A 15,869-nucleotide genomic window follows, 5' to 3' on the forward strand; every position below is an offset into this window, starting at 1 on the left:
TGTGTGTGTGTGTGTGTGTGTGTGTGTGTGTGTGAGACCGACAAACACTGATGCCCTGTCGGACACATCCGCTCCATTACTGAGGCAGGAATCTGTGTCAGCGAGTCCTGAACATACACAATGGATCTCATTCATCGGAGAGAAGATGCACAAACATTTGTCCAGAATCATCTCTGAGAAAAACTCGCAGATACAAATCATTTCCTAACTGTCTAATGTCTCTGCATCTTAATGCCAGGACAGATGGAGGGATGAGATATGACCTGAAGACGACCCCACCTGTGCTTAAACCACCTTAAATAGGTCCCATATAGTCTAAAGGTCTCTGTCCATGTGTAGTTTGATTATAGATCAGGTCTAGGTTCTGTATTAACACTGTGAAAAGTATCAAAGCCTCAGTCCACAGAGAAAAGCACACAGCCTATATTCAGAAACTGAGCCTTAAAACCAGCCGTCAGGACTTCTGTAACTTTGTGATGTCACAACAAAGCAGTCACCGCTCTCAGCCACGCCCCAAACCCCGCCCTCCTGTACCCACCAACCAACCTCACAGGATTTGGTTTCTCCGAGTGTTTTCCTGGAAATCTGCTATATTTTTACCTGATTATTCAAACAACAGTCGGCGAATCAGAAGAGAGGCTCAGAGCCTCCTCTCTTCTGATTGGCTCACCGAGCGGATAAAATATGGAGCTTTGAAAAAGGTGCAATGTAGAGTTTTCTTCTAAGCAACAAAAAGTTATGTTTACATTGAATATTTCCATCCTCATAAGACATTTGCAAAGTTGATTTTTGGGGTATTTGAGCACATTGTTTACATTTAGCTCACAGTCTTCTTCTTCCTCACCTATGCTGGCACAATGCAGCGTATCCTGATGTGTTACTGCCACCTGTTGGTCAGTGGAACAGTGTGACACCATGTGTATCAAAACGGGGACATGCTCGACAGTAACCAACAATATTCTGACTGGTTCTTGCAGAGAAGGAAGCTGCAGCCATAAAACCAAACTATATAAATATATCCTTTATGGATGCTGATTTTCTCTTAAGAACACAGCATGAAATTCAGTTTTACTCCAACATGAACTGACTTCTTGAGCTGAGCAGCTCTGCAGCGAACCTGCTGATGAACCCTGCCGACAGTTCACCGTGACCTGACTTACGTACATCCACTTCCTCCATGCCCATCCCCCCCCCCCCGGGGCAAAACCCTGTTTCAAGGCCGGACTACTTCCTGGGGCAGACACAACAACCTGAGAGGAAACCATGCCACAGCTCCAGTCCCGGCTGAGTGCAGCTCACCCTCTATCTGCAGTGAACTAGAGCTCTGCTCATCTTCTCACCACAAGCTAAAAAACACACTTTTCTCCAAATGTCAAAAAATAATAAAGAATGCCCGTCTGAGTGACGTCTTCTTTTGTCCCGCCGACAGCCAAAAACCCAAAGACATTCAGTTTACAGTGATTTATGACAAAGAAAAACTTTAAATCTGCACATTTCTGAGCCTCCAACCTGCAAGTGTTTAACATTTTTACTAGAAAAATGACAGACGATTAATAGATTACAAATACAGTTGCTTCCTGCGATCAACTAATCAATTAATCGTTCGTTTCAGCTGTAGTTTAAACCATTATTGTTTGTAAACAGTGGATAAAAGGGAGATGAGACCAAACTATGTTGTGTAATTTAATTTTTACAGTTATCACTGTAGTGCAGCTTGATTTGCTTCAGTATGAGACTCTGCAGCGAGGCTGCGCTTCACAAGACTGTGAGAAGTTCCTGGTTATTCTTCCTCCAGCCTGTGTTTCACAATGTCCTCTCCCGCTGTAAATAACCACTTGTCTCCCAAAATAACAGCCGTTGATCTCTGCACTGGGAGCAGGCTGCTGTTAGATTAAATGCAGGGCACAACAGTAGCCTTGGTGAGCTCAGCAGGGAGCAACGTGGGAGTGAGTCTGAAGAAACTCTGCAGCATGAGACTGACACAACGTGCAGCTACTTGTGGTACTTGCTGACACTAGGGTGAGCCTTGAATACAATGTGTGTGTGTGTGTGTGTGTGTGTGTCTGCGTGGGTGGGTGTGTTCTGCAGGTGTCTGAGGAGACGAGTGACGTTCAAGATTAGCTGAACGATGACACTCGACAACGCAACAGCACAACATCACACCTCTCAGACATGACAGCTAATCCCCTTCAGGCAGCCGAGCTCTAATTTCCCCCTCCACGCTGTTCAGACTGTGCAGCGCAGGTGGAAGCAACAGGAGGATGACCAAGTGAGTGTGTGTTTGTGTGTGTGTGTGTGTGTGTGTGTGTGTCTCTCAAGTAGGTGGCAAGTATGCTGACAGCAGAAGCATCTGCCACCTGCATGCTGGAACATGAGTGAGAATGAGAAAACTGACTTCACCTTGGATTGCTAATTACTGCTCTTATATCCTACAGGACATCAGCAGTGTGTCTATGAGTGTGTGTCTATGAGTGTGAGTGTGTGTGTGTGTGTATCTAGGTGTGGCTCATTGAAAATATGCTGGTTTGGCTGCTCACACTTGTATTAGCGCTACAGTATACCTGCTGGAGGTGTGCAGGCGCTGACCGTACAAGTCAACAGAGAGGGTTTTATTAAACATATTGCACAACTCTCATGATCAACCACATTCACACACAAAGCTCACAGTGTTACAGGAGCCGGGGCCTGATTCTCCAAACCTTCACCTCTGAACATACGTCAACACTCATTCACTATTTCACCTCTTATCTACAGAAAAGAAGACTAAGAGGCGAGGTACAGGCGAGGTAGCTCTGCAGGTACTTGGTAATAATAACAATAATTTTGACTTTTCTAAAAACATAATATCTGCCTTTGTGCTGATTATATGCCAGCTAAGGACCAGCCACTGTTATAGATATTAACTCTTCGTGATGTCAGGATGTTGGGACTGTTTTATGTGTGTAGGTAAGTTGTCTATTCGTGACTTTGGAGAAATAGAAGTATCGCGGGGAACATGAAGTAAATGTCTACTTGTTGAATAAATCATATAAAAGGGCTTTTCATCCTTTTTAGTAACTTCAGGCTTTTTTAAACGTGAAAAAATGTCTCATGTCTCAAATGCCTATGAGACGGTCGGTCAGCTGACAGTGCTGTGTTTATGTAGAGAGTCCATGAGACCTCCTCATCATCCCTCCCATGGCTCTCTATGTGTGTGTGTTCTTTGAGGGTGTTTACATTGCCCTGGTCACTGATTATGAACTTGGGTTCAGTCCCCTCAGTTTAAAACACACACACACACACACGCACACACACACACACACACACACACACACACACCCAGGAGCTCAGGCCATCCTGGAGCTCAGGGACCTGCTGGAGGCCTACAGACATGGCTGGATCATGAGACAATGAGCCCCTGGGCAAAGTGATGTAAAAGTTCCTCCACTCCTCTTATAAAGAAGCAAGGAACTGATACACAAAACAACTACAAGTGACGCCTCAGTGTGTGTGTAGTGGTTTCACATGTCTTTGTGGTCGCTTTGTGTCTTTTTATGACCATGTTGTGTCTCACTGTCTCGCTCATTTTGGGTCTATTTGTGATCATTTTAATGGATCTTTCTGGTGGATTTGTGTCGTTGTGTTACTGCGAAAACGTTTTACACACTTTAGATTCTTATCCATCACGCAGTTCTGTCAGGGAGGCGTCACTCTGCATCATGACAACGAGCCCAAACAAACAGCCAGAGCCATAAAGAACCGTCTTCAGAGACAAGGACCCTGCTGCAGATGGTTTTTTTACAACTTAACTGAGATGGGACTTTTCTCATCATAAGAAAATACTCTGCCAACAATAAAAACTTCACTGAATGTTTTCCATCACAGCTCTGTGTTTGTGTCAGTGGGACCTCTGGTTTCTTTTTCATTTAGTCCTTTAAATGGCACTAGAAGGCATCCAAAAGCTACAACTACATCCTTGATCCACAACAGGCCGGCAGACGGTCAGGCCTGACTGACAGAGAACAGGAGGACTGCTAAAAGAGGGCGAGAGAGAGATGGAAGGAGTGAGGCCATGAAACACAGGAAGTGCAGGACAACAGAGACTCTGTTTGGGATGAGATGAGAGTCGCTCACCTCCTCTGTACGTGAAGCAGAGAGAGACATTTATGAGCTTAAGAGACACAGCAGGACAGTGAGGAAGAGGAGGAGGAGGAGGTTTGACAGCACAGCAACACAACAGCTTAAAGGGCATGTGGAGCTGGTTTGTCGAGCTCAAATCACAGAATACAGATGCAACAGCCACACGGACACCAGCCAAATAAATAACCCACATATCAGACGTCACTCACAACAGAATTCTACACCTCTTCATCTCTGAGGAGTGGCCGTCTCACTCCGCAGACTTAAACACCGCTCCTCTGTACAGCTCCATGTTCAAAGCAGAGCTTGGTCCAGAATCAGGACGTCGGCGACAGAAAAAATCTAAAATCAGTTCGAGTCAAAAATATGTCAAAGATTTTCTGGTTTCAGCTTCTTAAATGGGAAAACTTTGTGGTTCCCATGATCCTCTCTGATAGAAACCTCTGGAGTTTTTGACCAATAATCAAACTGGGAAACTGGGATTTTTTTTTCACAATTTTCCAACATAAAATATTATTAAAGAAAATGACTCATCAATTAATCAAGAAAATAATCAACAGATTAATGGATAATAACAATCATCATTAGCTGCAACAGGTGACCAAACTACGACTCCTCTGATCAGTGTTTTCCACTTGCTCTTCCTCCAGAAGTTGCACATTGAGCGACTTAGCAACAACAGTTTTTGAATGAACTGAATACGGTTCACCAGGGCGGAGGAAGACTGTGCTGCAGGAGTGGTTTGACAAGTTTCCAGTGACATTTCAAGTCTTCGTGTCATGACTGTGGGTCTCCATGTGAATCGGATCTATGTTGACTACAGCTGATGTTCTCCATGAAGTAGCTAGTTGAGTATTTTCATTATGGGTTGACCTGCAGATTACGTTCTCGATTGATAGAATAATCACTAATTAAAATAACCTTTAACTGGAGCCCCAGTTGCATTTGTCATCCGTGTTTCTGCATCGAATTACTGTTCGCAAAAAAAGTCAAACCAGCCATTTTTAAAGTTGAGAATCAGAGCTGATTCAGTTCATTTCAATGTGCATGACTGTAAACATCTCCATTTATTTCTCAGTTTGTTTGCAACGCAATCACAGACCTCAGTCCACAAACGCAGAGAGGACACAGACGTGAAATTCTGTCGTCCAACAGGCAACATAGAGATATCTCCCTCTGCTGAAGAGGTGTGTGATGGTGGGAGGGAGAGAGAGGCACGGTGAGACAGAAGGAGATTCTGGTTGTTGGTTTATAGAGAAGTGGGTCAGGCCAGCGAAGAGGAGGAGGAGGAAGGGGGGTTGGGGGGGGGGGGTGAGAGGAGGGAGTGGCGGATAGAGCGGCAGGTCCAGACCTCATAAGCTCCACTGGAAAACTCACGGTCATTAATCTGATTAATGTACACCAACAGCTTCCCCGCAGCCCGGCCCGGGTCTGTGAGCTTCTACACGTATCAGGCGTGTGGAGACCTACACGAGTATTAGTCTGTAAGCTCCTCGGCCACGTCTGCATTCCAGCAGAGTGTGTGAGGGTATGTAGGTATGTATCACGGGCCTGCAGGCTCCAAACCTCTATAAACAAACGCTCATGAGATACTTTCTTTTGCTCCAGCTGCAGGTCCTCAGAGCCTGAGAGCGAGCTGTGTCTTTCTGAAATGAGAGACTCGCTGCTTAAAGGAAGACAATGATTACACAATGATGGATGTTGGCAAAAATAAACCACATTATGGGATACTCTGAAAGCCGCCATCATCCTCAGCGAGGGAGTAAAATCTATTTAAAGTGTAAATGTAGCGTCTTAGAATAATTCTCTTCTTGCATGAGTTTTCCCACGAGCTGTTTTATTAGCCTTATTTCCATGTTACAACCCTCCGCAGTGTGTGTGTGTGACTCAGCTTCACTGAAACGCCAACAGGACCTGATGCTCGCTGCTCTTCCAGCCCCGTGTGTGTGTCCACACACACACACACACACACACACACACACACACACACACACACACACAGAGGGAAAACACTTCAACAATGCAAAGAGGAAAAAGTCCCCATCAACACACCCAGCAGTGTCAAGTCAACACACTTCAGACTAAAGTTTCATTTGGCACGTTCTCAGGCGGATGTTGAATCCAGCAATACAACCAAACAACAGTAAACTCGCTAACACCACAGAAGAAGCAATAAAGTGACACAAAAATGTGAAAACATGCAAGAAAAATGGATCACACTGCTACTAAATCTGTACAATTATGACTCCATAAAAGGTTTAATTTTGTTTGTTTTTTTTTTAAATCGATGTCATCCATTAAAAGTTCTAATTAGTTTATTAAATCGATTAGTCAAATAATAGATTACAGTATTATATAAGTATAGTCATGGTAAACGATAATGAAAATCAGTTGCAGCACTTAATTTTTTCAGAGCTCCAGCTGCTGCCTGTTCATGTCAACAAGTGTTGAGGCTATAAAACATCATCCACCACCAACAACTGGTTAGCTTAGCTTAGCACAAACAGCTAACGGAGCAGTGACTAAATATACAAAGCCCTACAGCCTTTCAACACTGTGCATGTTTTTTAACAAACAGATATCTTAACACCCCCCAGGAAAACAAACAACCTAAAGAAATTCAGGGAGGGATTCAGATTCAGTAAAATGTGATTGAATCTCATCCCTGTTCACAGTGAAGCAGGGAGGTTCAGGAGACGTCTGCTCGACACACGCCACTTAAAGAGAGTTTGGAAACAGATGACTGACTCTTCGTCACTCAGACAACGTGAAGCCATCCGACTTCTGACAGGAAAAAACTCCAGTTTGTGAACAAATGTGACATGAGGAATAAATGCAGTTCATTGTGCATTTCAATGAACCAATCATTTTGATTGATGTTTTTAGACTCAGGGATAGAGGTGCAACGATTAGTCGATCAGTTGATCAGCAGAAAGTTGATCAGTTTCATAATCAACAAATCATTTCAGTCATTTTTCAAGCTCTTTAACTTTCAGTTTCTCAAATGTGAAGAATTGTTGCTTTTCTTTGTCATTTGCAACTTATTGAATTAAAATTAAAAACTTAGTTTGGCTTTTGGACTACTGGTCAGACAAGACAAGACAAGCCAATCGACAACGTCCCCGTAGATTAATTGATGAGGAAAATAATCATTAGCTGCAGTCCTGCCTGTAAGATATCATCTGGCTTGGTGAGGCTACAAAACGATACCATCAACTACCTCAAGAAAAAACTGTGAAACAACTGTGTGGACGTCACTGTCAACTACACGGACAGGAAGCAAAAGGAAGCAGCCTGTGAAACTGTACAGTTCTGACATTCGATGACAGGAGCACAACAAACAGAGCAGGAGCCCAGAGCGACAGCAGAACTTACCTTATCAGAGGCAGAAACACAGACGGACAGACGTCCAGACAGAAGACAGCCTTTGTCTCCGCGGGCCTGAGAGACAAGAGGGGACAGACGGAGGGAGGAAGGTCCTTCAGGAGCAGATGCAGCAGCACAGGGGAGAAACACAGACAGGTTTGTTAGACAGCGGCGCAGCCAGCAGCATGCGGTTAGACCCCCCTGCAGCCCGGCAGCGTTCACACAGGGCCGGACCAGCTGCCCGTTATATGGCTCCATGATGGCTGGAAGGTGGCACATTCTGGGGGTGGCGGTGAAATGCCACACATGGAGCCCGTGGCGGAGGACTAATGAGAGCGACCAGGAGGTCAGAGCAGTGAACTCACACCTCTAAAATTACCTGCCGGGGCAATAAGCGGGACGGGAGTGTCGGGCTTTGACGAGACCACAACAGTGACTCTGCATTAACCGATTCACTACAAAATAACTCGACGTTACTGATCATGATTGTTGAAAATGGTTCTCTCATCTTGTAAATACGGGTCGTCAATCACAGTAAACCTTATTTACATACATTAATATGGAAAGTTTAAAATGCCTAAATAAAAACAAATAAGATACCAAACTATTATTTTATACGTGTTTCTCTTTTTCCAAGATAAAATCCTAAATAATTACTTATTACTAATTACATGTTTTTCATGTAATTATGACGATGATGAAAATTAATCAGCAAGAATTTCACTATCAAATTATTGTTTTACAAATTTTTTTAAGCAAAAATGTCAAATATTCAGAGATGATGAGTTGATGCTTTTCTTTGTCACACGTCGGAGTAACATTTATCTTGGTCTGTTTTAAGTGTTTAAAGTAGTTTTAACTACTTATAGTATTCTTTAGATTAAATTTCATTAGAGTTAGACTCATCAATAATGAAACGAGTTGTTCGTATTTATTCGTATGGAAGATTTGAAATGTACATACATATATATACGCATTTAATTTTTTCAGGTTAAAAAGCTAAATAATTGTCCTTTTGACAATATGTTTTCATGTAATTTAATTATGACAACGTAAACGCACCAATTTAAATTTCACTGTTTGTCTTTTTCTTTGATTTGTTTTTATTTTCGCTTTTAAATCTTCTGGAGTTTAGGGGAAATATTTTCACATCAATCTTTCACTTTCAACTACACTGCCTCACAGTCAACCTTTGTTTACTGTGATGACTCACCCGTTTCCAACATGTTTAACAGTTTAAATTAACAAACAGAAAGAAATCCAGCACCACTGTAGCTGAAGTCTGTATTATCTGTAGTAAATCTAATCACAGCAGTAGTTTCATTTAAATTAGTCTTTTGCCATTAATTACATCCATCACTATGGGTTCATAACTTGAACGAATTAATCTGAATTTACATAAACTCTAACATGCAACTGGAGAATTATTTGACCGTATCAATTAAAGCTTCTGGCCTCAGTTGTTGTGATATTTAAGACGTCTTTGTTTCTGAAATTTACAACACACAGTCATGATGATGGAAAACAAAACATCATGACGCCTAATTGTGAGAATTGACTCTGGATCAAAGAGCATTTGTCTTTATTAGAAACTTCAAAATCATACAGATTTATATTTACAACCACTAAAAATAAGCTAAAACCCAGTGATATGTTAATATCACAGCTGTTGTGGGTCCAGCTGGATTAAAAATGTTTCATACTCATGACGAAGAAAGGCAGCTTTCTCTACTTTACCACCAGTTTCACTTTTGAATGACGAGCCGAGAGCCCCACCCTCCTTCCTCTGACCACAGACAATGAACACAATTGGTTAGTAATAAACACGCCATCATAGAAAGCAAAGCCACATACAAGCCGCTTCATGACACGGAGGTTAGGCGTTAGAGGGCAGCGGGAGGGCAGAGGAAGCGAGGTACAAAAACAAGCCTGTTCAAAGAAAACCAACAGCACAACATCCACCTCGACCCGTGGAAAATAAAGAGCTACTCGTTCTGGCTTCAAAAATAAGTATGAAAATGTAAATATATGAACCACATTTTTGTGTTAAATCCTAATTTAAGAAACAATATATGGTTAGTTATCAATAAAAGGAGTCCTGAGCCGTGGGTTGTTGCAATATCATAATAAAGCTGCAGCATTAATACATCAATGCCATGGCGGTTCAGATGGAAAACAATAATGGATTCCTTTGTTTACTTGGTCATTAAAGCTTCAACGATGAGTCGATCGATCGTGAGAGAATTGTTTTGATAATTAATTAAATTGTTTAAATAATTTTTCAAGCAAAGAAAATCAAACATTTGATGGTTCCAGGTTCTCAGTTGTGAGAATTTGCTGCTTTTTCTTGGTTTTGCAATGTAGTAAATTGATGTTTAGACTCTGTGTCAGACAAAACAAAAACAAATCAAACAAACACCTCTGTGATATTATGACGGGCATTTTTCACTGTTTCTAATGATTCATAGACCAAACAGTAGATTAATCAAGAGAATGAAGAGCAGATTAATTGATAATGAAAATAATCATTAGCTGCAGCCATACTGGTCACCATAGGATCATTAATCATAATGATATCTTGTTGATACTTTATAAAAGCACTTTTAATTGCCCCTTTAACTTTAAAAATACACCTGATTCTATCTGTGCAAAGCATTTTGGGATCCATACATCACTGACACAAAATATTCATGACAATATGTTGTGATGTTTGAATGTTGTCCTGCGTGTTAGTCAATGCGTGATTGCCGTCTCAAAAATCAATCAATACACCTTAAATGTCAATACAACAACTTTGACTATTTCATTTGTTTTTATTAGCTCTCTACATGACACACGCTTTAGTGACGATCTGATCTTCAAGTGGGAGTATGCTGGATTATGTGAACGGTGGCTCTGGCAGCACAACACCTGTGTTAACGTTACGTTTCCCAATGAGCGAGAGAGGAAGAGTAGTGACCAAAACACCGGTGTTAGCTGTGTGAACGCAAATGCATCATGGGCCACACTGAAGGACCGCCTACTCTTCTGACGTCCTCCGACACAGTCTGATTAGTCCCGCCACAGTTTCAGAGGCCCTGTCCAGACCTGGTATTAACATCTGTCTCGGGTGATCCGATCACTAAGTGGACAGCTCTCAGGTCGTCAGTTCACACCTGGATTTTAAAATGCATCTCCACATGCGTCTCGATTGACCACATGTGATCGGATCTTACTTCCCCGCCTTATATGATAATAAAAAAAGGAATGCGTTTTTGTTTTTAGCCAATCGACAGACAGGTGTGTTGTTAATGTGCTTGTGTGTGTTTCAAGCGGCAACATCCGAGGCTGAAAAATGAAGCTAACACGGAGGTACCGAAACTGCAGTTCTTCAAATGGCCACTTGAGTCTGGTTCCAAAAGCGAGTCACTCCCCATAGACTCCCGTGTTAAAATGTCCAACTTCACAGCAGAAATAAACATGTTTACAGCCTGGTACAAAAACCAGTTTTGGTCTCTAGGGCTAATTTCCTCCTTCATGAACACTGTACTGGGGAGTGAATTTTCATACAACTAACTCGATTAAATTTTATTAAGGCTTAAAGTTCTGCATAATTGAGGGCGTGCCGCTTTGAGTGACAGACTGGTGAGCGTATGTTTGCCACAAACCGGCATGCACGGAGTCTCAGCTCGACACGTCCTCTTTGCCCATTTTTGGACTAGGCGGGAGTTCAGCAGGAGTCAGGTCCTGGCAAGATGGCGACAGTGAAGCAGCCCACTCTGAGCTTCAAAAAACGGCTCCTTAGAAACCTATGGGTGAGGTCACGGAGGCTACGTCCATCTTTATTTACAGTCTATGCTGTGTGTGAGAGCGAGCGAGTGAGAGAGAGAGCGAGTGGGGCACGGAGGGGTTATCTGCATATGAAGCGGGGAAGTGAGATCCGATCACAAGTGGTCAATCGAGACGCATGTGGAGACGCATTTTAAAGTCAGGTGTGAACTGACGAAGTGAGAGCCGTCCACTTGCGATCGGATCCCTGAAGTTAATACTACTACTGACCGATTAACATTATTTTCATCGTCATCGCGATACAGATGCATGCAGGGTTTAGACCAGTGAGGAGTTAACTTTTTACCAGAGCTGATGACAACAAACTACGGTCGTAGCTCCATGTCATCACAACCTTTCCGAGTAAGAAAAGCTATCAGTGTCCTCCATCACACCACCCGTTCGACAAGATTTAAACACGAAGAAAAGCTGTATTTTCAACATCTCCATCCACCGCGGTTTGTTTTACACAAGCAAAACTTTGTATGCACACTTCAATATTTGTTTATTTATCATAGTCATGGCAAATTTTCCTCATACTATGCAGGCCTAATGTTTGATATTGCCTGTGTCTCTTCATTGTGCATCAAATGTAGCTGCTGATCTTCAGCAATTCAATTCAACATTTCACACTCCCACTGGTGTGGTGATCTCATCCCTGTAACGCCTGCAGCCCCCGGCTATGTGTCTAACTGACAGCAGCCCGTGTGACGATCCTCCGGTCGAGACGAGGCGCGGACAGCAAACAAAACGGAAGCAGATCACGGAGGGGCGGGGTCCAGCAGAGTCAAAGAAAAGGACAGCTCAGCCTTGTTCCCACACACACAGCTGTTCCTCCAGCTCATTTCTAACCAGAACCACATCAGTGAGGCCAAGTTGGGCCAGGACCGCCTCCATGCCAAGTCGCCCAGCTCTGCACACAAACCTACAGTCTGCAGGCAGCGTGCAGGCCCGGACCGGCTTGGCACAACCCGTTAATTCAATGACAATACTCCCGAGGATTAACTCAGAACCTGCTTCCCCTGCTGCTCACATCTGACTCCAGCACGACAGCATGAAGCCGTGTTTTCTACAAAATGCTGCACAGAAAACCCACGGCTTATGTTCTCTGACAAATTATAGCCTTTAACCAAAGGGTCCTGACTTGTTAGAGATCAAGATGAGATGATTAACTAATTAGTCGATCAACAGATCAATCAGCAAGTATTTTGATAAATGATTAATGGTTTAACAGAACATTGAACAAATTCTGAAACAAAACAAAACAAAAGTCATTTGAAGACATCGTCTTGGGCTTTAGGAAGTTGTGATGTGACAATTTTCTGCCTTTTTACAACAGTTACAGTTTATTCATTAATCAAGAAAATAATCAGCAGGTTTAACAATAATGAAAATAAGTGTAAGTTGCAGCTGTGATTGAAAGTACAAAAAATAAACTAGAAGTAAAGAAGCAAAAACTGAGACTGCGTCCCTAAAGTAAATTAATTATTATTCTTTTCATTCTAGTGTCTTTATGCTTTGTTTCTATTTTAAAATATTTTTCATTACACTTATTCACTCTGATCTGTCTCATGTATTTATATAAATCAGTTTTGTAAAAGGCTTTAAGAGTAGTAGTTTGCAAATGTCTATGTTTTTGTTTATGTTTGTTATTTTCTCTTGTCAGTGTAACTGTAAATTACCAAAAAGACCTGGAGCAATCTTTCACAATAATAAATATTAGCTTTAGTGAACAGTGTCATGAAGTATGAAATACTGAAGTGGAACCTTTTTAAAAAGACGCAGTCGGCCTGGTTTATTTGAAGGTGTGATAAAAATAAAAACAGTCAGGTGGTTGCCACCTGCTCTGCACAAACAGGTACTTTCTTTTTCTTTTCTTTTTTTATTTGCACCACAGAGGAATAATCCAACTGACCCAGGACAACCTTCACTGTTGTAATTTTCTATTTAGAAAAAGCACAAGCTTATACGTGGACCAACCAGAGCAGAGCCGACAGGCTGGGAGGGAGTTCACGTTCTGCATTGACATATTTCATGTTTCCATGAAATTCCACTTGCTCGGCAGGATCTGAAGCCGGAGGCGGGGGGTGGTTTCTGCCTCCCTGCCCCGCCTCCCAGTGGATCCTGCTATAACACTGCTGCTTGTCAGGGACTCCCAAACTCCCCCACGTGGATTTCTATCAGCCAACAGACGACTGTTGAGACTTCACCTCATCTGATGAAACATTTAGTGGTTAGAAATAATTCAGTGTTGATTGTGTCCGACCAACACTCCCCGAGAGCATGAAAAAAATGTTCAAGGTAATTATTCTGCTTTCCCAACATGTGCTGGCAGATTCACAAAAGCATTTTTAACCGATGCTTGAGGTTTGACAAAAGTCATGAGAAGTTTCACAGCTTGACAGCCGTCGAATGTGCTCTTAATTAACCGTCATGAAATGTTCCCATAATTATGCAAAACCCCCAAAAAATAGTAAATTTCAGCACATTTGTGGGATTTTTAAGAAATGTCCTCATTCTACAGCAATGCACTTTTTAATGACCTGACGCAGTATTTTTTATTTAATACTGTCACTTCATGTCATGTGGTTCAACAGGACATTTTTGTGTCAAACATACTGATAATTATCACCCAACTCTGCAGCTCTATGAAGCTTTTCAGCCTTGAAAGTTTCTTGGCTTCTTGGTTTTGATCAGACTGTTCACATTTTATTTTCCATTTTCATAGAAGCAACTTGTCTGTTTATTTGCACCTTACACTACCTTCAAACTGATGAATTTAGCAATTTAGGAGCTAAAGAGACAGATGTTGTCTCAGGAGTAGGTGGAGAACAAAATCAGAGTTAAAAGACGAGTGAACAATGGACTTAAATTCATCAGATGGACACGAACACAATTACAATATAATATGTGGCTCTGTGTCTGCTGGACATATGGCCTGCCCCATAGAGGACGTCCTGTTCTACTGTCCAATTAAAAAACATGTCTCCAACTTTCCTTCAGACAAACTGGCAGCAACAAATATTACATTTAAACTCTAAGACCAAATGTTATCTTCCAGATGGAGAAATATTATATATGAAAATGCTACACAGACATCAGAGTCAGCGGTAAATTACCAAAGGGTTTGCCAAGTTAATATATCTCCATCATTAGAGCCCCAAACTGAGAAAATAGCAAAACTTAAGCTCAACCTAAGATTCAATCCTTGATAAACCCGACAGAGTGAGAACGCTGCTGGTTTGTTCTTGCCCAGAAAATAAATGCCTGATGGCGTTTCACATGAACACAAGCACAGACAAGAACGCAGAAACATCAGAACGCAGAAGGGCCTGCGATCAACGGTACCTCAGGACCGAGGTTCTGTTAGTGTGTTTCTGAGTTTTTCTGCCCCCTACTGGTAAAAAAGAAAACACTTGCTGCAGCTTTAAATCTGTTAAACTTGTAAAAGGAGAATGATACTTAAAGTTTTATAAACAATATGTGAGTCAGTTTTTAGAGCATTTTGATAATAGTACAAGATGAATGTGCAGATTTTCATACAGCAAGTTAACGTTACCATAGATACTGGTGAGTTTAATCGTTGCAGAATTGATGGTTATAATTATTCACTATGTTCTAGTTTTTGTAATGAAGTTGACTTGAGCCAGTATTAAAAAAAACAACAACCAAGAACTGACACCAAAACATACTGAGATGCATTTGAGGAGTCTGAAAAGTATAGCACAACACTGAAGTTAGTTTCTCATTCAACAGTTCTGGGGAAAGCCAAAGGAAACTTAATGACAGAAGCAGTGACTGTTTTTGATCCACTTATAGTTGTGAAAGAGTTTTGACATCCTAGTTAAAGCTTTAATGCTGTTTAACATTTAAAAATCAATTTTACAGCATTTACATCACTACTTGACCAGGTCTAGATCAAAAACCACCTTGTAAAAGCTGTAGGACTAGACTAAGCAAGGGAATATAAAGATTGTTTGAAACACAATTTCACATTATTTTATTTGTTGAAACACAAAAGGACAATTTCGGTTTGTTTCCCCCATGTAGACCACATTGGACCAGGTCTAAAATCAAAGACCACTATACATAGACTTGTCAAATCTGGACTAGATTTCAGATTTAGTTTCAGATTCATGACCTCTTTATTCTAATTGTGAAAACAGTGCTTTAAGCCGCCTGTAGACCACAGTGGACCAGGTCTGAATCAAAAACTATTTTTGCCTAGAACTCTAAAAATAAATAAATAAATCTTTAAATAAATCTATAAATAAGTCTTTATGTTCTCAGGGTTCATCTAGTCCTGACTGGACGAGTTTAGGGTGCAGTGGTCTCTAATCTAGACCTGGTCTGATGGGAAAAACAAATATAAGTTACTTTTATTTTTCACACAAATAACAAAAAGGTTTTAAAACAGCGTTAACATCCTTTCACAAGCCGCTCAGTATTGACATTAATGTTTCCCTTAGTTTTCCCCTTTAACTTCCAAAATCGTAAGCTTTAATAGTTTTTGACACGGGTCATAATCAGGCGGTAAAAATCTATCAACAACTCAGGCTTGCACGCGCACAGGTGTC

General features: G+C 41.6%; 1 protein-coding gene across 4 annotated transcripts in view; it reads right to left on the bottom strand.

The window, feature by feature from the left end:
• pacsin3 (protein kinase C and casein kinase substrate in neurons 3) overlaps window positions 1–15,869 on the bottom strand; it is a 33,217-nt gene that overhangs the window by 16,874 nt on the left and 474 nt on the right. For 2 of the 4 annotated variants that reach the window (XM_056402488.1, XM_056402245.1), the window contains exon 2: window positions 7,495–7,598. The exons of 1 other annotated variant lie outside the window; for it this stretch is intronic. The gene's annotated coding sequence lies outside the window, so the exon portion shown is untranslated. The remainder of the gene's footprint in view (window positions 1–7,494; window positions 7,599–15,869) is intronic. One more of the 4 variants, XM_056402402.1, reaches the window with a different exon arrangement.

Source organism: Seriola aureovittata, chromosome 1, assembly GCF_021018895.1.
Source record: "Seriola aureovittata isolate HTS-2021-v1 ecotype China chromosome 1, ASM2101889v1, whole genome shotgun sequence".
Lineage (NCBI taxonomy): Eukaryota > Metazoa > Chordata > Actinopteri > Carangiformes > Carangidae > Seriola > Seriola aureovittata.